The sequence below is a fragment of the Pangasianodon hypophthalmus genome, chromosome 9, assembly GCF_027358585.1.
Source record: "Pangasianodon hypophthalmus isolate fPanHyp1 chromosome 9, fPanHyp1.pri, whole genome shotgun sequence".
NCBI lineage: Eukaryota > Metazoa > Chordata > Actinopteri > Siluriformes > Pangasiidae > Pangasianodon > Pangasianodon hypophthalmus.
In genome coordinates this window covers 8,411,790-8,431,102 of record NC_069718.1, presented here as the reverse complement: position 1 = coordinate 8,431,102, position 19,313 = coordinate 8,411,790, and the positions used below count along the sequence as shown (strand labels likewise).

At 40.5% G+C, this 19,313-nt stretch overlaps 20 non-coding genes across 20 annotated transcripts; 12 read left to right on the top strand and 8 right to left on the bottom strand.

Moving 5' to 3' along the window:
* The first annotated feature begins 1,073 nt into the window (after positions 1-1,073).
* LOC128318986 (U4 spliceosomal RNA) lies at positions 1,074-1,214 on the top strand. Its single transcript, XR_008302415.1, has one exon. It is a non-coding gene; the product is annotated as a U4 spliceosomal RNA (small nuclear RNA).
* A 1,277-nt stretch (positions 1,215-2,491) lies between these two features.
* trnaa-agc (transfer RNA alanine (anticodon AGC)) lies at positions 2,492-2,564 on the bottom strand. Its single transcript has one exon. It is a non-coding gene; the product is annotated as a tRNA-Ala (tRNA).
* Positions 2,565-3,649: 1,085 nt separating this feature from the next.
* LOC128318984 (U4 spliceosomal RNA) lies at positions 3,650-3,790 on the top strand. Its single transcript, XR_008302413.1, has one exon. It is a non-coding gene; the product is annotated as a U4 spliceosomal RNA (small nuclear RNA).
* Positions 3,791-4,556: 766 nt separating this feature from the next.
* LOC128318983 (U4 spliceosomal RNA) lies at positions 4,557-4,697 on the top strand. The gene has a single exon (XR_008302412.1). It is a non-coding gene; the product is annotated as a U4 spliceosomal RNA (small nuclear RNA).
* Positions 4,698-5,220: 523 nt separating this feature from the next.
* Positions 5,221-5,293, bottom strand: trnaa-agc (transfer RNA alanine (anticodon AGC)). Its single transcript has one exon. It is a non-coding gene; the product is annotated as a tRNA-Ala (tRNA).
* A 1,085-nt stretch (positions 5,294-6,378) lies between these two features.
* On the top strand, positions 6,379-6,519 carry LOC128318982 (U4 spliceosomal RNA). Its single transcript, XR_008302411.1, has one exon. It is a non-coding gene; the product is annotated as a U4 spliceosomal RNA (small nuclear RNA).
* A 766-nt stretch (positions 6,520-7,285) lies between these two features.
* Positions 7,286-7,426, top strand: LOC128318981 (U4 spliceosomal RNA). Its single transcript, XR_008302410.1, has one exon. It is a non-coding gene; the product is annotated as a U4 spliceosomal RNA (small nuclear RNA).
* Positions 7,427-7,949: 523 nt separating this feature from the next.
* trnaa-agc (transfer RNA alanine (anticodon AGC)) lies at positions 7,950-8,022 on the bottom strand. Its single transcript has one exon. It is a non-coding gene; the product is annotated as a tRNA-Ala (tRNA).
* Positions 8,023-9,107: 1,085 nt separating this feature from the next.
* LOC128318980 (U4 spliceosomal RNA) lies at positions 9,108-9,248 on the top strand. The gene has a single exon (XR_008302409.1). It is a non-coding gene; the product is annotated as a U4 spliceosomal RNA (small nuclear RNA).
* Positions 9,249-9,954: 706 nt separating this feature from the next.
* Positions 9,955-10,027, bottom strand: trnaa-agc (transfer RNA alanine (anticodon AGC)). The gene has a single exon. It is a non-coding gene; the product is annotated as a tRNA-Ala (tRNA).
* A 1,085-nt stretch (positions 10,028-11,112) lies between these two features.
* LOC128318979 (U4 spliceosomal RNA) lies at positions 11,113-11,253 on the top strand. Its single transcript, XR_008302408.1, has one exon. It is a non-coding gene; the product is annotated as a U4 spliceosomal RNA (small nuclear RNA).
* Positions 11,254-12,019: 766 nt separating this feature from the next.
* LOC128318978 (U4 spliceosomal RNA) lies at positions 12,020-12,160 on the top strand. Its single transcript, XR_008302407.1, has one exon. It is a non-coding gene; the product is annotated as a U4 spliceosomal RNA (small nuclear RNA).
* A 523-nt stretch (positions 12,161-12,683) lies between these two features.
* trnaa-agc (transfer RNA alanine (anticodon AGC)) lies at positions 12,684-12,756 on the bottom strand. Its single transcript has one exon. It is a non-coding gene; the product is annotated as a tRNA-Ala (tRNA).
* A 1,085-nt stretch (positions 12,757-13,841) lies between these two features.
* On the top strand, positions 13,842-13,982 carry LOC128319019 (U4 spliceosomal RNA). Its single transcript, XR_008302448.1, has one exon. It is a non-coding gene; the product is annotated as a U4 spliceosomal RNA (small nuclear RNA).
* Positions 13,983-14,752: 770 nt separating this feature from the next.
* Positions 14,753-14,893, top strand: LOC128318977 (U4 spliceosomal RNA). Its single transcript, XR_008302406.1, has one exon. It is a non-coding gene; the product is annotated as a U4 spliceosomal RNA (small nuclear RNA).
* Positions 14,894-15,416: 523 nt separating this feature from the next.
* trnaa-agc (transfer RNA alanine (anticodon AGC)) lies at positions 15,417-15,489 on the bottom strand. The gene has a single exon. It is a non-coding gene; the product is annotated as a tRNA-Ala (tRNA).
* A 1,085-nt stretch (positions 15,490-16,574) lies between these two features.
* LOC128318976 (U4 spliceosomal RNA) lies at positions 16,575-16,715 on the top strand. The gene has a single exon (XR_008302405.1). It is a non-coding gene; the product is annotated as a U4 spliceosomal RNA (small nuclear RNA).
* A 523-nt stretch (positions 16,716-17,238) lies between these two features.
* trnaa-agc (transfer RNA alanine (anticodon AGC)) lies at positions 17,239-17,311 on the bottom strand. The gene has a single exon. It is a non-coding gene; the product is annotated as a tRNA-Ala (tRNA).
* A 1,085-nt stretch (positions 17,312-18,396) lies between these two features.
* LOC128318975 (U4 spliceosomal RNA) lies at positions 18,397-18,537 on the top strand. Its single transcript, XR_008302404.1, has one exon. It is a non-coding gene; the product is annotated as a U4 spliceosomal RNA (small nuclear RNA).
* Positions 18,538-19,060: 523 nt separating this feature from the next.
* Positions 19,061-19,133, bottom strand: trnaa-agc (transfer RNA alanine (anticodon AGC)). The gene has a single exon. It is a non-coding gene; the product is annotated as a tRNA-Ala (tRNA).
* Positions 19,134-19,313: the final 180 nt, after the last annotated feature.

Below are 19,313 nucleotides of genomic sequence, written 5' to 3'. Positions count from 1 at the left end.
GGGAAGTGCGCCACTCTGAGCCCGGAGAGGTGAATAACGTTTGCCTGCTTGGGACAATGTGTTTGCAAAAGCACGTCGGAAAAAATAAGAAGAAAATCCGTGCATTTTTTTCAAACTGGAACAGGTTCACAATATTGTGCTGGAAGAAAGTCTGTTCTTTGCTTAACAATTTTTTATTAAAGCGGAAAGGTAAAGAACTACCTTTCAGGCTCATTCACAGCTTTTATCCAGTCAAATCCTTTCTGGTGTCACATTTGAAATTGGATATTGATGACAGCTGAACTTTCTGTAGCTAACACCCTAAGACCTTTCTTCATTTTCTTTCGTTTCTTTCCCTTTTTATTTATTTATTTATTTATTGATTGATTGATTTATTTGGAATTCATTTACTGTGACTTGAAACACAAATTTATGCTCTGTATGCAATTTAATCATTTTATTAGCCAAGTATCACGTTCACAAATGCAGTGTAGTAAAACTTCAACCCTGGTTTGGTTCTTTTAAAAAACGACTTGGAGTGTTACTTTCGTAATTTGTCCACTTCTACTATCAGGAAGGCAACCAAAACTTTTTGTATATATGCTCCAGTAATTGCATTTGTGCATAATCTGGAAGACGTTCATTTACTTTAACACCTGTTTAATTTTACTTCTGCTCTCCCTCAGGCACTGATGTTGGGTGGGTGAGGAGGTGTGGGGTGCAGTCAGTGTTCCAGTTCATCCCAAAGGTGTTCAGTGAGTTTTCCAGCCAGGTTTTCTAGATCGTTTAATATGAGCTTGGAAATGAATATTGGCTGATTTCAAAGACTTCTACCTGTCGTGTCTGACTCCTCCCCTTTTAGATCCGACTGGAGGATTGGAAGCCTTTTATTTCTATTTAATTTCAGGTAGCTTATTTGACACCTTTTTGCTAGGAAATTCTTGAACCTGTTTGTTCTCAGTCAAACTAGTGACAGAAGGTTCAGTCGTGTTGTTCCTTTAGTGACTGACATACCTGAGCGATGTGTTTGGACTTACCATCCTGGACTGTCTCCTATCTGAATGTGGGCATGTGCCGTTGTGGGCGGGACCTTTATCCTTTCGCAGAGGCAATATCGTAGCTTATGAGGTTAATCCGAGGCGCGATCATTGCTGGTTGAAAACTTTACCCAATACCCCGCCTGGATGACTTGAAAAATAGTCAGCCGTGGCAATTTTTGATGGTCTCTAATAAGACCTTTAAAGTTGTGTCAAAAGAAGATTATGCGCTTGCTTTTTCCGAGCTAGTAACGAAGGTTTGGTTGGTAAAATGTACGTTGTTCTATGAACATTTATCTGGCGTGTTTTGACACGTCCATGGGTGTTCCTGGTGTAGTAGTGGTAGAATTTTGCTCCATGTGTTTTGCTTCATGTACTAAATGCGTTTCAGTTGCGGAATTCTGTTTAAGAAAAAGGAAATAAAAATTCTATGGCCAATTTCCATTGTTCCTAAGGGGAATTTTAACCAGTGAATAAGAAAGAGTAGGTTTTCCAAGGGGCTTTACCAGATTGCTTAATAATGGAATGGAACTGAATCTCACCTGGTTTCAAGCATGTACCTGTCGTATGTGACACCCGCCCCTTTTCTTCCAGACTGTAGCACTGGAAGGTTTTTGCTTGGTTTGTTTGTTTTCCAGCCAGGTTTTCTAGATCGTTTAATATAAGCTTGGAAATGAATATTGGCTGATTTCAAAGACTTCTACCTGTCGTGTCTGACTCCTCCCCTTTAAGATCCGACTGGAGGATTGGAAGCCTTTTATTTCTATTTAATTTCAGGTAGCTTATTTGACACCTTTTTGCTAGGAAATTCTTGAACCTGTTTGTTCTCAGTCAAACTAGTGACAGAAGGTTCAGTCGTGTTGTTCCTTTAGTGACTGACATACCTGAGCGATGTGTTTGGACTTACCATCCTGGACTGTCTCCTATCTGAATGTGGGCATGTGCCGTTGTGGGCGGGACCTTTATCCTTTCGCAGAGGCAATATCGTAGCTTATGAGGTTAATCCGAGGCGCGATCATTGATCATTGTACGTTGTTCTATGAACATTTATCTGGCGTGTTTTGACACGTGTTCCTGGTGTAGTCGTGGTAGAATTTTACTCTACGTGTTTTGCTTCATGTACTAAATGTGTTTCAGTTGTGGAATTCTGTTTAAAAAAAAAAAGGAACTAAAAATTGTATGGCCAATTTAGATTGTTCCTAAGGGGAATTTTAACTGGCTTCACCAGATCGCTTAATAATGGAATGGAACTGAATCTCACCTGGTTTCAGGCATGTACCTGTCGTATTTTTTGCCTGTTTAGATGGTTGATGTGAACATTACCTGATACTGCTGGCCCAAATCTGCATGATTTTATGCACTGCACTGCTGCCCCACGCTTGGCTGATTAGATAATTGCATGAATGAGTAGGTGTACAGGTGTTCCTAATAAAGAGCCTGATGAGTTTAATTTCTGTTGAAAACACGGCGGAGTGTGGAGGATGCGGGCATCGATCCCGCTACCTCTCGCATGCTAAGCGAGCGCTCTACCATTTGAGCTAATCCCCCTTCCCGAGAGTGGGGAAGTGCGCCACTCTGAGCCCGGAGAGGTGAATAACGTTTGCCTGCTTGGGACAATGTGTTTGCAAAAGCACGTCGTAAAAAATAAGAAGAAAATCCGTGCATTTTTTTCAAACTGGAACAGGTTCACAATATTGTGCTGGAAGAAAGTCTGTTCTTTGCTTAACAATTTTTTATTAAAGCGGAAAGGTAAAGAACTACCTTTCAGGCTCATTCACAGCTTTTATCCAGTCAAATCCTTTCTGGTGTCACATTTGAAATTGGATATTGATGACAGCTGAACTTTCTGGAGCTAACACCCTAAGACCTTTCTTCATTTTCTTTCGTTTCTTTCCCTTTTTATTTATTTATTTATTTATTGATTGATTGATTTATTTGGAATTCATTTACTGTGACTTGAAACACAAATTTATGCTCTGTATGCAATTTAATCATTTTATTAGCCAAGTATCACGTTCACAAATGCAGTGTAGTAAAACTTCAACCCTGGTTTGGTTCTTTTAAAAAACGACTTGGAGTGTTACTTTCGTAATTTGTCCACTTCTACTATCAGGAAGGCAACCAAAACTTTTTGTATATATGCTCCAGTAATTGCATTTGTGCATAATCTGGAAGACGTTCATTTACTTTAACACCTGTTTAATTTTACTTCTGCTCTCCCTCAGGCACTGATGTTGGGTGGGTGAGGAGGTGTGGGGTGCAGTCAGTGTTCCAGTTCATCCCAAAGGTGTTCAGTGAGTTTTCCAGCCAGGTTTTCTAGATCGTTTAATATGAGCTTGGAAATGAATATTGGCTGATTTCAAAGACTTCTACCTGTCGTGTCTGACTCCTCCCCTTTTAGATCCGACTGGAGGATTGGAAGCCTTTTATTTCTATTTAATTTCAGGTAGCTTATTTGACACCTTTTTGCTAGGAAATTCTTGAACCTGTTTGTTCTCAGTCAAACTAGTGACAGAAGGTTCAGTCGTGTTGTTCCTTTAGTGACTGACATACCTGAGCGATGTGTTTGGACTTACCATCCTGGACTGTCTCCTATCTGAATGTGGGCATGTGCCGTTGTGGGCGGGACCTTTATCCTTTCGCAGAGGCAATATCGTAGCTTATGAGGTTAATCCGAGGCGCGATCATTGCTGGTTGAAAACTTTACCCAATACCCCGCCTGGATGACTTGAAAAATAGTCAGCCGTGGCAATTTTTGATGGTCTCTAATAAGACCTTTAAAGTTGTGTCAAAAGAAGATTATGCGCTTGCTTTTTCCGAGCTAGTAACGAAGGTTTGGTTGGTAAAATGTACGTTGTTCTATGAACATTTATCTGGCGTGTTTTGACACGTCCATGGGTGTTCCTGGTGTAGTAGTGGTAGAATTTTGCTCCATGTGTTTTGCTTCATGTACTAAATGCGTTTCAGTTGCGGAATTCTGTTTAAGAAAAAGGAAATAAAAATTCTATGGCCAATTTCCATTGTTCCTAAGGGGAATTTTAACCAGTGAATAAGAAAGAGTAGGTTTTCCAAGGGGCTTTACCAGATTGCTTAATAATGGAATGGAACTGAATCTCACCTGGTTTCAAGCATGTACCTGTCGTATGTGACACCCGCCCCTTTTCTTCCAGACTGTAGCACTGGAAGGTTTTTGCTTGGTTTGTTTGTTTTCCAGCCAGGTTTTCTAGATCGTTTAATATAAGCTTGGAAATGAATATTGGCTGATTTCAAAGACTTCTACCTGTCGTGTCTGACTCCTCCCCTTTAAGATCCGACTGGAGGATTGGAAGCCTTTTATTTCTATTTAATTTCAGGTAGCTTATTTGACACCTTTTTGCTAGGAAATTCTTGAACCTGTTTGTTCTCAGTCAAACTAGTGACAGAAGGTTCAGTCGTGTTGTTCCTTTAGTGACTGACATACCTGAGCGATGTGTTTGGACTTACCATCCTGGACTGTCTCCTATCTGAATGTGGGCATGTGCCGTTGTGGGCGGGACCTTTATCCTTTCGCAGAGGCAATATCGTAGCTTATGAGGTTAATCCGAGGCGCGATCATTGCTGGTTGAAAACTTTACCCAATACCCCGCCTGGATGACTTGAAAAATAGTCAGCCGTGGCAATTTTTGATGGTCTCTAATAAGACCTTTAAGGTTGTGTCAAAAGAAGATTGTGTGTTTAATTTTTCCGAGCTAGTAATGAAGATTTGGTTTGTAAAATGTACGTTGTTCTATGAACATTTATCTGGCGTGTTTTGACACGTGTTCCTGGTGTAGTCGTGGTAGAATTTTACTCTACGTGTTTTGCTTCATGTACTAAATGTGTTTCAGTTGTGGAATTCTTTTTAAAAAAAAAAAGGAACTAAAAATTGTATGGCCAATTTAGATTGTTCCTAAGGGGAATTTTAACTGGCTTCACCAGATCGCTTAATAATGGAATGGAACTGAATCTCACCTGGTTTCAGGCATGTACCTGTCGTATTTTTTGCCTGTTTAGATGGTTGATGTGAACATTACCTGATACTGCTGGCCCAAATCTGCATGATTTTATGCACTGCACTGCTGCCCCACGCTTGGCTGATTAGATAATTGCATGAATGAGTAGGTGTACAGGTGTTCCTAATAAAGAGCCTGATGAGTTTAATTTCTGTTGAAAACACGGCGGAGTGTGGAGGATGCGGGCATCGATCCCGCTACCTCTCGCATGCTAAGCGAGCGCTCTACCATTTGAGCTAATCCCCCTTCCCGAGAGTGGGGAAGTGCGCCACTCTGAGCCCGGAGAGGTGAATAACGTTTGCCTGCTTGGGACAATGTGTTTGCAAAAGCACGTCGGAAAAAATAAGAAGAAAATCCGTGCATTTTTTTCAAACTGGAACAGGTTCACAATATTGTGCTGGAAGAAAGTCTGTTCTTTGCTTAACAATTTTTTATTAAAGCGGAAAGGTAAAGAACTACCTTTCAGGCTCATTCACAGCTTTTATCCAGTCAAATCCTTTCTGGTGTCACATTTGAAATTGGATATTGATGACAGCTGAACTTTCTGGAGCTAACACCCTAAGACCTTTCTTCATTTTCTTTCGTTTCTTTCCCTTTTTATTTATTTATTTATTTATTGATTGATTGATTTATTTGGAATTCATTTACTGTGACTTGAAACACAAATTTATGCTCTGTATGCAATTTAATCATTTTATTAGCCAAGTATCACGTTCACAAATGCAGTGTAGTAAAACTTCAACCCTGGTTTGGTTCTTTTAAAAAACGACTTGGAGTGTTACTTTCGTAATTTGTCCACTTCTACTATCAGGAAGGCAACCAAAACTTTTTGTATATATGCTCCAGTAATTGCATTTGTGCATAATCTGGAAGACGTTCATTTACTTTAACACCTGTTTAATTTTACTTCTGCTCTCCCTCAGGCACTGATGTTGGGTGGGTGAGGAGGTGTGGGGTGCAGTCAGTGTTCCAGTTCATCCCAAAGGTGTTCAGTGAGTTTTCCAGCCAGGTTTTCTAGATCGTTTAATATGAGCTTGGAAATGAATATTGGCTGATTTCAAAGACTTCTACCTGTCGTGTCTGACTCCTCCCCTTTTAGATCCGACTGGAGGATTGGAAGCCTTTTATTTCTATTTAATTTCAGGTAGCTTATTTGACACCTTTTTGCTAGGAAATTCTTGAACCTGTTTGTTCTCAGTCAAACTAGTGACAGAAGGTTCAGTCGTGTTGTTCCTTTAGTGACTGACATACCTGAGCGATGTGTTTGGACTTACCATCCTGGACTGTCTCCTATCTGAATGTGGGCATGTGCCGTTGTGGGCGGGACCTTTATCCTTTCGCAGAGGCAATATCGTAGCTTATGAGGTTAATCCGAGGCGCGATCATTGCTGGTTGAAAACTTTACCCAATACCCCGCCTGGATGACTTGAAAAATAGTCAGCCGTGGCAATTTTTGATGGTCTCTAATAAGACCTTTAAAGTTGTGTCAAAAGAAGATTATGCGCTTGCTTTTTCCGAGCTAGTAACGAAGGTTTGGTTGGTAAAATGTACGTTGTTCTATGAACATTTATCTGGCGTGTTTTGACACGTCCATGGGTGTTCCTGGTGTAGTAGTGGTAGAATTTTGCTCCATGTGTTTTGCTTCATGTACTAAATGCGTTTCAGTTGCGGAATTCTGTTTAAGAAAAAGGAAATAAAAATTCTATGGCCAATTTCCATTGTTCCTAAGGGGAATTTTAACCAGTGAATAAGAAAGAGTAGGTTTTCCAAGGGGCTTTACCAGATTGCTTAATAATGGAATGGAACTGAATCTCACCTGGTTTCAAGCATGTACCTGTCGTATGTGACACCCGCCCCTTTTCTTCCAGACTGTAGCACTGGAAGGTTTTTGCTTGGTTTGTTTGTTTTCCAGCCAGGTTTTCTAGATCGTTTAATATAAGCTTGGAAATGAATATTGGCTGATTTCAAAGACTTCTACCTGTCGTGTCTGACTCCTCCCCTTTAAGATCCGACTGGAGGATTGGAAGCCTTTTATTTCTATTTAATTTCAGGTAGCTTATTTGACACCTTTTTGCTAGGAAATTCTTGAACCTGTTTGTTCTCAGTCAAACTAGTGACAGAAGGTTCAGTCGTGTTGTTCCTTTAGTGACTGACATACCTGAGCGATGTGTTTGGACTTACCATCCTGGACTGTCTCCTATCTGAATGTGGGCATGTGCCGTTGTGGGCGGGACCTTTATCCTTTCGCAGAGGCAATATCGTAGCTTATGAGGTTAATCCGAGGCGCGATCATTGCTGGTTGAAAACTTTACCCAATACCCCGCCTGGATGACTTGAAAAATAGTCAGCCGTGGCAATTTTTGATGGTCTCTAATAAGACCTTTAAGGTTGTGTCAAAAGAAGATTGTGTGTTTAATTTTTCCGAGCTAGTAATGAAGATTTGGTTGGTAAAATGTACGTTGTTCTATGAACATTTATCTGGCGTGTTTTGACACGTGTTCCTGGTGTAGTCGTGGTAGAATTTTACTCTACGTGTTTTGCTTCATGTACTAAATGTGTTTCAGTTGTGGAATTCTTTTTAAAAAAAAAAAGGAACTAAAAATTGTATGGCCAATTTAGATTGTTCCTAAGGGGAATTTTAACTGGCTTCACCAGATCGCTTAATAATGGAATGGAACTGAATCTCACCTGGTTTCAGGCATGTACCTGTCGTATTTTTTGCCTGTTTAGATGGTTGATGTGAACATTACCTGATACTGCTGGCCCAAATCTGCATGATTTTATGCACTGCACTGCTGCCCCACGCTTGGCTGATTAGATAATTGCATGAATGAGTAGGTGTACAGGTGTTCCTAATAAAGAGCCTGATGAGTTTAATTTCTGTTGAAAACACGGCGGAGTGTGGAGGATGCGGGCATCGATCCCGCTACCTCTCGCATGCTAAGCGAGCGCTCTACCATTTGAGCTAATCCCCCTTCCCGAGAGTGGGGAAGTGCGCCACTCTGAGCCCGGAGAGGTGAATAACGTTTGCCTGCTTGGGACAATGTGTTTGCAAAAGCACGTCGGAAAAAATAAGAAGAAAATCCGTGCATTTTTTTCAAACTGGAACAGGTTCACAATATTGTGCTGGAAGAAAGTCTGTTCTTTGCTTAACAATTTTTTATTAAAGCGGAAAGGTAAAGAACTACCTTTCAGGCTCATTCACAGCTTTTATCCAGTCAAATCCTTTCTGGTGTCACATTTGAAATTGGATATTGATGACAGCTGAACTTTCTGTAGCTAACACCCTAAGACCTTTCTTCATTTTCTTTCGTTTCTTTCCCTTTTTATTTATTTATTTATTTATTGATTGATTGATTTATTTGGAATTCATTTACTGTGACTTGAAACACAAATTTATGCTCTGTATGCAATTTAATCATTTTATTAGCCAAGTATCACGTTCACAAATGCAGTGTAGTAAAACTTCAACCCTGGTTTGGTTCTTTTAAAAAACGACTTGGAGTGTTACTTTCGTAATTTGTCCACTTCTACTATCAGGAAGGCAACCAAAACTTTTTGTATATATGCTCCAGTAATTGCATTTATGCATAATCTGGAAGACGTTCATTTACTTTAACACCTGTTTAATTTTACTTCTGCTCTCCCTCAGGCACTGATGTTGGGTGGGTGAGGAGGTGTGGGGTGCAGTCAGTGTTCCAGTTCATCCCAAAGGTGTTCAGTGAGTTTTCCAGCCAGGTTTTCTAGATCGTTTAATATGAGCTTGGAAATGAATATTGGCTGATTTCAAAGACTTCTACCTGTCGTGTCTGACTCCTCCCCTTTTAGATCCGACTGGAGGATTGGAAGCCTTTTATTTCTATTTAATTTCAGGTAGCTTATTTGACACCTTTTTGCTAGGAAATTCTTGAACCTGTTTGTTCTCAGTCAAACTAGTGACAGAAGGTTCAGTCGTGTTGTTCCTTTAGTGACTGACATACCTGAGCGATGTGTTTGGACTTACCATCCTGGACTGTCTCCTATCTGAATGTGGGCATGTGCCGTTGTGGGCGGGACCTTTATCCTTTCGCAGAGGCAATATCGTAGCTTATGAGGTTAATCCGAGGCGCGATCATTGCTGGTTGAAAACTTTACCCAATACCCCGCCTGGATGACTTGAAAAATAGTCAGCCGTGGCAATTTTTGATGGTCTCTAATAAGACCTTTAAAGTTGTGTCAAAAGAAGATTATGCGCTTGCTTTTTCCGAGCTAGTAACGAAGGTTTGGTTGGTAAAATGTACGTTGTTCTATGAACATTTATCTGGCGTGTTTTGACACGTCCATGGGTGTTCCTGGTGTAGTAGTGGTAGAATTTTGCTCCATGTGTTTTGCTTCATGTACTAAATGCGTTTCAGTTGCGGAATTCTGTTTAAGAAAAAGGAAATAAAAATTCTATGGCCAATTTCCATTGTTCCTAAGGGGAATTTTAACCAGTGAATAAGAAAGAGTAGGTTTTCCAAGGGGCTTTACCAGATTGCTTAATAATGGAATGGAACTGAATCTCACCTGGTTTCAAGCATGTACCTGTCGTATGTGACACCCGCCCCTTTTCTTCAAGGAACTAAAAATTGTATGGCCAATTTAGATTGTTCCTAAGGGGAATTTTAACTGGCTTCACCAGATCGCTTAATAATGGAATGGAACTGAATCTCACCTGGTTTCAGGCATGTACCTGTCGTATTTTTTGCCTGTTTAGATGGTTGATGTGAACATTACCTGATACTGCTGGCCCAAATCTGCATGATTTTATGCACTGCACTGCTGCCCCACGCTTGGCTGATTAGATAATTGCATGAATGAGTAGGTGTACAGGTGTTCCTAATAAAGAGCCTGATGAGTTTAATTTCTGTTGAAAACACGGCGGAGTGTGGAGGATGCGGGCATCGATCCCGCTACCTCTCGCATGCTAAGCGAGCGCTCTACCATTTGAGCTAATCCCCCTTCCCGAGAGTGGGGAAGTGCGCCACTCTGAGCCCGGAGAGGTGAATAACGTTTGCCTGCTTGGGACAATGTGTTTGCAAAAGCACGTCGGAAAAAATAAGAAGAAAATCCGTGCATTTTTTTCAAACTGGAACAGGTTCACAATATTGTGCTGGAAGAAAGTCTGTTCTTTGCTTAACAATTTTTTATTAAAGCGGAAAGGTAAAGAACTACCTTTCAGGCTCATTCACAGCTTTTATCCAGTCAAATCCTTTCTGGTGTCACATTTGAAATTGGATATTGATGACAGCTGAACTTTCTGTAGCTAACACCCTAAGACCTTTCTTCATTTTCTTTCGTTTCTTTCCCTTTTTATTTATTTATTTATTTATTGATTGATTGATTTATTTGGAATTCATTTACTGTGACTTGAAACACAAATTTATGCTCTGTATGCAATTTAATCATTTTATTAGCCAAGTATCACGTTCACAAATGCAGTGTAGTAAAACTTCAACCCTGGTTTGGTTCTTTTAAAAAACGACTTGGAGTGTTACTTTCGTAATTTGTCCACTTCTACTATCAGGAAGGCAACCAAAACTTTTTGTATATATGCTCCAGTAATTGCATTTGTGCATAATCTGGAAGACGTTCATTTACTTTAACACCTGTTTAATTTTACTTCTGCTCTCCCTCAGGCACTGATGTTGGGTGGGTGAGGAGGTGTGGGGTGCAGTCAGTGTTCCAGTTCATCCCAAAGGTGTTCAGTGAGTTTTCCAGCCAGGTTTTCTAGATCGTTTAATATGAGCTTGGAAATGAATATTGGCTGATTTCAAAGACTTCTACCTGTCGTGTCTGACTCCTCCCCTTTAAGATCCGACTGGAGGATTGGAAGCCTTTTATTTCTATTTAATTTCAGGTAGCTTATTTGACACCTTTTTGCTAGGAAATTCTTGAACCTGTTTGTTCTCAGTCAAACTAGTGACAGAAGGTTCAGTCGTGTTGTTCCTTTAGTGACTGACATACCTGAGCGATGTGTTTGGACTTACCATCCTGGACTGTCTCCTATCTGAATGTGGGCATGTGCCGTTGTGGGCGGGACCTTTATCCTTTCGCAGAGGCAATATCGTAGCTTATGAGGTTAATCCGAGGCGCGATCATTGCTGGTTGAAAACTTTACCCAATACCCCGCCTGGATGACTTGAAAAATAGTCAGCCGTGGCAATTTTTGATGGTCTCTAATAAGACCTTTAAAGTTGTGTCAAAAGAAGATTATGCGCTTGCTTTTTCCGAGCTAGTAACGAAGGTTTGGTTGGTAAAATGTACGTTGTTCTATGAACATTTATCTGGCGTGTTTTGACACGTCCATGGGTGTTCCTGGTGTAGTAGTGGTAGAATTTTGCTCCATGTGTTTTGCTTCATGTACTAAATGCGTTTCAGTTGCGGAATTCTGTTTAAGAAAAAGGAAATAAAAATTCTATGGCCAATTTCCATTGTTCCTAAGGGGAATTTTAACCAGTGAATAAGAAAGAGTAGGTTTTCCAAGGGGCTTTACCAGATTGCTTAATAATGGAATGGAACTGAATCTCACCTGGTTTCAAGCATGTACCTGTCGTATGTGACACCCGCCCCTTTTCTTCCAGACTGTAGCACTGGAAGGTTTTTGCTTGGTTTGTTTGTTTTCCAGCCAGGTTTTCTAGATCGTTTAATATAAGCTTGGAAATGAATACTGGCTGATTTCAAAGACTTCTACCTGTCGTGTCTGACTCCTCCCCTTTAAGATCCGACTGGAGGATTGGAAGCCTTTTATTTCTATTTAATTTCAGGTAGCTTATTTGACACCTTTTTGCTAGGAAATTCTTGAACCTGTTTGTTCTCAGTCAAACTAGTGACAGAAGGTTCAGTCGTGTTGTTCCTTTAGTGACTGACATACCTGAGCGATGTGTTTGGACTTACCATCCTGGACTGTCTCCTATCTGAATGTGGGCATGTGCCGTTGTGGGCGGGATCTTTATCCTTTCGCAGAGGCAATATCGTAGCTTATGAGGTTAATCCGAGGCGCGATCATTGCTGGTTGAAAACTTTACCCAATACCCCGCCTGGATGACTTGAAAAATAGTCAGCCGTGGCAATTTTTGATGGTCTCTAATAAGACCTTTAAAGTTGTGTCAAAAGAAGATTGTGTGTTTAATTTTTCCGAGCTAGTAATGAAGATTTGGTTGGTAAAATGTACGTTGTTCTATGAACATTTATCTGGCGTGTTTTGACACGTGTTCCTGGTGTAGTCGTGGTAGAATTTTACTCTACGTGTTTTGCTTCATGTACTAAATGTGTTTCAGTTGTGGAATTCTGTTTAAAAAAAAAAAGGAACTAAAAATTGTATGGCCAATTTAGATTGTTCCTAAGGGGAATTTTAACTGGCTTCACCAGATCGCTTAATAATGGAATGGAACTGAATCTCACCTGGTTTCAGGCATGTACTTGTCGTATTTTTTGCCTGTTTAGATGGTTGATGTGAACATTACCTGATACTGCTGGCCCAAATCTGCATGATTTTATGCACTGCACTGCTGCCCCACGCTTGGCTGATTAGATAATTGCATGAATGAGTAGGTGTACAGGTGTTCCTAATAAAGAGCCTGATGAGTTTAATTTCTGTTGAAAACACGGCGGAGTGTGGAGGATGCGGGCATCGATCCCGCTACCTCTCGCATGCTAAGCGAGCGCTCTACCATTTGAGCTAATCCCCCTTCCCGAGAGTGGGGAAGTGCGCCACTCTGAGCCCGGAGAGGTGAATAACGTTTGCCTGCTTGGGACAATGTGTTTGCAAAAGCACGTCGGAAAAAATAAGAAGAAAATCCGTGCATTTTTTTCAAACTGGAACAGGTTCACAATATTGTGCTGGAAGAAAGTCTGTTCTTTGCTTAACAATTTTTTATTAAAGCGGAAAGGTAAAGAACTACCTTTCAGGCTCATTCACAGCTTTTATCCAGTCAAATCCTTTCTGGTGTCACATTTGAAATTGGATATTGATGACAGCTGAACTTTCTGTAGCTAACACCCTAAGACCTTTCTTCATTTTCTTTCGTTTCTTTCCCTTTTTATTTATTTATTTATTTATTGATTGATTGATTTATTTGGAATTCATTTACTGTGACTTGAAACACAAATTTATGCTCTGTATGCAATTTAATCATTTTATTAGCCAAGTATCACGTTCACAAATGCAGTGTAGTAAAACTTCAACCCTGGTTTGGTTCTTTTAAAAAACGACTTGGAGTGTTACTTTCATAATTTGTCCACTTCTACTATCAGGAAGGCAACCAAAACTTTTTGTATATATGCTCCAGTAATTGCATTTGTGCATAATCTGGAAGACGTTCATTTACTTTAACACCTGTTTAATTTTACTTCTGCTCTCCCTCAGGCACTGATGTTGGGTGGGTGAGGAGGTGTGGGGTGCAGTCAGTGTTCCAGTTCATCCCAAAGGTGTTCAGTGAGTTTTCCAGCCAGGTTTTCTAGATCGTTTAATATGAGCTTGGAAATGAATATTGGCTGATTTCAAAGACTTCTACCTGTCGTGTCTGACTCCTCCCCTTTTAGATCCGACTGGAGGATTGGAAGCCTTTTATTTCTATTTAATTTCAGGTAGCTTATTTGACACCTTTTTGCTAGGAAATTCTTGAACCTGTTGGTTCTCAGTCAAACTAGTGACAGAAGGTTCAGTCGTGTTGTTCCTTTAGTGACTGACATACCTGAGCGATGTGTTTGGACTTACCATCCTGGACTGTCTCCTATCTGAATGTGGGCATGTGCCGTTGTAGGCGGGATCTTTATCCTTTCGCAGAGGCAATATCGTAGTTTATGAGGTTAATCCGAGGCGCGATCATTGCTGGTTGAAAACTTTACCCAATACCCCGCCTGGATGACTTGAAAAATAGTCAGCCGTGGCAATTTTTGATGGTCTCTAATAAGACCTTTAAAGTTGTGTCAAAAGAAGATTATGCGCTTGCTTTTTCCGAGCTAGTAACGAAGGTTTGGTTGGTAAAATGTACGTTGTTCTATGAACATTTATCTGGCGTGTTTTGACACGTCCATGGGTGTTCCTGGTGTAGTAGTGGTAGAATTTTGCTCCATGTGTTTTGCTTCATGTACTAAATGCGTTTCAGTTGCGGAATTCTGTTTAAGAAAAAGGAAATAAAAATTCTATGGCCAATTTCCATTGTTCCTAAGGGGAATTTTAACCAGTGAATAAGAAAGAGTAGGTTTTCCAAGGGGCTTTACCAGATTGCTTAATAATGGAATGGAACTGAATCTCACCTGGTTTCAAGCATGTACCTGTCGTATGTGACACCCGCCCCTTTTCTTCCAGACTGTAGCACTGGAAGGTTTTTGCTTGGTTTGTTTGTTTGTTTTCCAGCCAGGTTTTCTAGATCGTTTAATATGAGCTTGGAAATGAATATTGGCTGATTTCAAAGACTTCTACCTGTCGTGTCTGACTCCTCCCCTTTAAGATCCGACTGGAGGATTGGAAGCCTTTTATTTCTATTTAATTTCAGGTAGCTTATTTGACACCTTTTTGCTAGGAAATTCTTGAACCTGTTTGTTCTCAGTCAAACTAGTGACAGAAGGTTCAGTCGTGTTGTTCCTTTAGTGACTGACATACCTGAGCGATGTGTTTGGACTTACCATCCTGGACTGTCTCCTATCTGAATGTGGGCATGTGCCGTTGTGGGCGGGACCTTTATCCTTTCGCAGAGGCAATATCGTAGCTTATGAGGTTAATCCGAGGCGCGATCATTGCTGGTTGAAAACTTTACCCAATACCCCGCCTGGATGACTTGAAAAATAGTCAGCCGTGGCAATTTTTGATGGTCTCTAATAAGACCTTTAAAGTTGTGTCAAAAGAAGATTGTGTGTTTAATTTTTCCGAGCTAGTAATGAAGATTTGGTTGGTAAAATGTACGTTGTTCTATGAACATTTATCTGGCGTGTTTTGACACGTGTTCCTGGTGTAGTCGTGGTAGAATTTTACTCTACGTGTTTTGCTTCATGTACTAAATGTGTTTCAGTTGTGGAATTCTGTTTAAAAAAAAAAAGGAACTAAAAATTGTATGGCCAATTTAGATTGTTCCTAAGGGGAATTTTAACTGGCTTCACCAGATCGCTTAATAATGGAATGGAACTGAATCTCACCTGGTTTCAGGCATGTACCTGTCGTATTTTTTGCCTGTTTAGATGGTTGATGTGAACATTACCTGATACTGCTGGCCCAAATCTGCATGATTTTATGCACTGCACTGCTGCCCCACGCTTGGCTGATTAGATAATTGCATGAATGAGTAGGTGTACAGGTGTTCCTAATAAAGAGCCTGATGAGTTTAATTTCTGTTGAAAACACGGCGGAGTGTGGAGGATGCGGGCATCGATCCCGCTACCTCTCGCATGCTAAGCGAGCGCTCTACCATTTGAGCTAATCCCCCTTCCCGAGAGTGGGGAAGTGCGCCACTCTGAGCCCGGAGAGGTGAATAACGTTTGCCTGCTTGGGACAATGTGTTTGCAAAAGCACGTCGGAAAAAATAAGAAGAAAATCCGTGCATTTTTTTCAAACTGGAACAGGTTCACAATATTGTGCTGGAAGAAAGTCTGTTCTTTGCTTAACAATTTTTTATTAAAGCGGAAAGGTAAAGAACTACCTTTCAGGCTCATTCACAGCTTTTATCCAGTCAAATCCTTTCTGGTGTCACATTTGAAATTGGATATTGATGACAGCTGAACTTTCTGTAGCTAACACCCTAAGACCTTTCTTCATTTTCTTTCGTTTCTTTCCCTTTTTATTTATTTATTTATTGATTGATTGATTGATTTATTTGGAATTCATTTACTGTGACTTGAAACACAAATTTATGCTCTGTATGCAATTTAATCATTTTATTAGCCAAGTATCACGTTCACAAATGCAGTGTAGTAAAACTTCAACCCTGGTTTGGTTCTTTTAAAAAACGACTTGGAGTGTTACTTTCATAATTTGTCCACTTCTACTATCAGGAAGGCAACCAAAACTTTTTGTATATATGCTCCAGTAATTGCATTTGTGCATAATCTGGAAGACGTTCATTTACTTTAACACGTGTTTAATTTTACTTCTGCTCTCCCTCAGGCACTGATGTTGGGTGGGTGAGGAGGTGTGGGGTGCAGTCAGTGTTCCAGTTCATCCCAAAGTTGTTCAGTGAGTTTTCCTGCCAGGTTTTCTAGATCGTTTAATATGAGCTTGGAAATGAATATTGGCTGATTTCAAAGACTTCTACCTGTCGTGTCTGACTCCTCCCCTTTTAGATCCGACTGGAGGATTGGAAGCCTTTTATTTCTATTTAATTTCAGGTAGCTTATTTGACACCTTTTTGCTAGGAAATTCTTGAACCTGTTTGTTCTCAGTCAAACTAGTGACAGAAGGTTCAGTCGTGTTGTTCCTTTAGTGACTGACATACCTGAGCGATGTGTTTGGACTTACCATCCTGGACTGTCTCCTATCTGAATGTGGGCATGTGCCGTTGTGGGCGGGACCTTTATCCTTTCGCAGAGGCAATATCGTAGCTTATGAGGTTAATCCGAGGCGCGATCATTGCTGGTTGAAAACTTTACCCAATACCCCGCCTGGATGACTTGAAAAATAGTCAGCCGTGGCAATTTTTGATGGTCTCTAATAAGACCTTTAAAGTTGTGTCAAAAGAAGATTGTGTGTTTAATTTTTCCGAGCTAGTAATGAAGATTTGGTTGGTAAAATGTACGTTGTTCTATGAACATTTATCTGGCGTGTTTTGACACGTGTTCCTGGTGTAGTCGTGGTAGAATTTTACTCTACGTGTTTTGCTTCATGTACTAAATGTGTTTCAGTTGTGGAATTCTGTTTAAAAAAAAAAAGGAACTAAAAATTGTATGGCCAATTTAGATTGTTCCTAAGGGGAATTTTAACTGGCTTCACCAGATCGCTTAATAATGGAATGGAACTGAATCTCACCTGGTTTCAGGCATGTACCTGTCGTATTTTTTGCCTGTTTAGATGGTTGATGTGAACATTACCTGATACTGCTGGCCCAAATCTGCATGATTTTATGCACTGCACTGCTGCCCCACGCTTGGCTGATTAGATAATTGCATGAATGAGTAGGTGTACAGGTGTTCCTAATAAAGAGCCTGATGAGTTTAATTTCTGTTGAAAACACGGCGGAGTGTGGAGGATGCGGGCATCGATCCCGCTACCTCTCGCATGCTAAGCGAGCGCTCTACCATTTGAGCTAATCCCCCTTCCCGAGAGTGGGGAAGTGCGCCACTCTGAGCCCGGAGAGGTGAATAACGTTTGCCTGCTTGGGACAATGTGTTTGCAAAAGCACGTCGGAAAAAATAAGAAGAAAATCCGTGCATTTTTTTCAAACTGGAACAGGTTCACAATATTGTGCTGGAAGAAAGTCTGTTCTTTGCTTAACAATTTTTTATTAAAGCGGAAAGGTAAAGAACTACCTTTCAGGCTCATTCACAGCTTTTATCCAGTCAAATCCTTTCTGGTGTCACATTTGAAATTGGATATTGATGACAGCTGAACTTTCTGTAGCTAACACCCTAAGACCTTTCTTCATTTTCTTTCGTTTCTTTCCCTTTTTATTTATTTATTTATTTATTGATTGATTGATTTATTTGGAATTCATTTACTGTGACTTGAAACACAAATTTATGCTCTGTATGCAATTTAATCATTTTATTAGCCAAGTATCACGTTCACAAATGCAGTGTAGTAAAACTTCAACCCTGGTTTGGTTCTTTTAAAAAACGACTTGGAGTGTTACTTTCATAATTTGTCCACTTCTACTATCAGGAAGGCAACCAAAACTTTTTGTATATATGCTCCAGTAATTGCATTTGTGCATAATCTGGAAGACGTTCATTTACTTTAACACCTGTTTAATTTTACTTCTGCTCTCCCTCAGGCACTGATGTTGGGTGGGTGAGGAGGTGTGGGGTGCAGTCAGTGTTCCAGTTCATCCCAAAGGTGTTCAGTGAGTTTTCCAGCCAGGTTTTCTAGATCGTTTAATATGAGCTTGGAAATGAATATTGGCTGATTTCAAAGACTTCTACCTGTCGTGTCTGACTCCTCCCCTTTTAGATCCGACTGGAGGATTGGAAGCCTTTTATTTCTATTTAATTTCAGGTAGCTTATTTGACACCTTTTTGCTAGGAAATTCTTGAACCTGTTTGTTCTCAGTCAAACTAGTGACAGAAGGTTCAGTCGTGTTGTTCCTTTAGTGACTGACATACCTGAGCGATGTGTTTGGACTTACCATCCTGGACTGTCTCCTATCTGAATGTGGGCATGTGCCGTTGTGGGCGGGACCTTTATCCTTTCGCAGAGGCAATATCGTAGCTTATGAGGTTAATCCGAGGCGCGATCATTGCTGGTTGAAAACTTTACCCAATACCCCGCCTGGATGACTTGAAAAATAGTCAGCCGTGGCAATTTTTGATGGTCTCTAATAAGACCTTTAAAGTTGTGTCAAAAGAAGATTGTGTGTTTAATTTTTCCGAGCTAGTAATGAAGATTTGGTTGGTAAAATGTACGTTGTTCTATGAACATTTATCTGGCGTGTTTTGACACGTGTTCCTGGTGTAGTCGTGGTAGAATTTTACTCTACGTGTTTTGCTTCATGTACTAAATGTGTTTCAGTTGTGGAATTCTGTTTAAAAAAAAAAAGGAACTAAAAATTGTATGGCCAATTTAGATTGTTCCTAAGGGGAATTTTAACTGGCTTCACCAGATCGCTTAATAATGGAATGGAACTGAATCTCACCTGGTTTCAGGCATGTACCTGTCGTATTTTTTGCCTGTTTAGATGGTTGATGTGAACATTACCTGATACTGCTGGCCCAAATCTGCATGATTTTATGCACTGCACTGCTGCCCCACGCTTGGCTGATTAGATAATTGCATGAATGAGTAGGTGTACAGGTGTTCCTAATAAAGAGCCTGATGAGTTTAATTTCTGTTGAAAACACGGCGGAGTGTGGAGGATGCGGGCATCGATCCCGCTACCTCTCGCATGCTAAGCGAGCGCTCTACCATTTGAGCTAATCCCCCTTCCCGAGAGTGGGGAAGTGCGCCACTCTGAGCCCGGAGAGGTGAATAACGTTTGCCTGCTTGGGACAATGTGTTTGCAAAAGCACGTCGGAAAAAATAAGAAGAAAATCCGTGCATTTTTTTCAAACTGGAACAGGTTCACAATATTGTGCTGGAAGAAAGTCTGTTCTTTGCTTAACA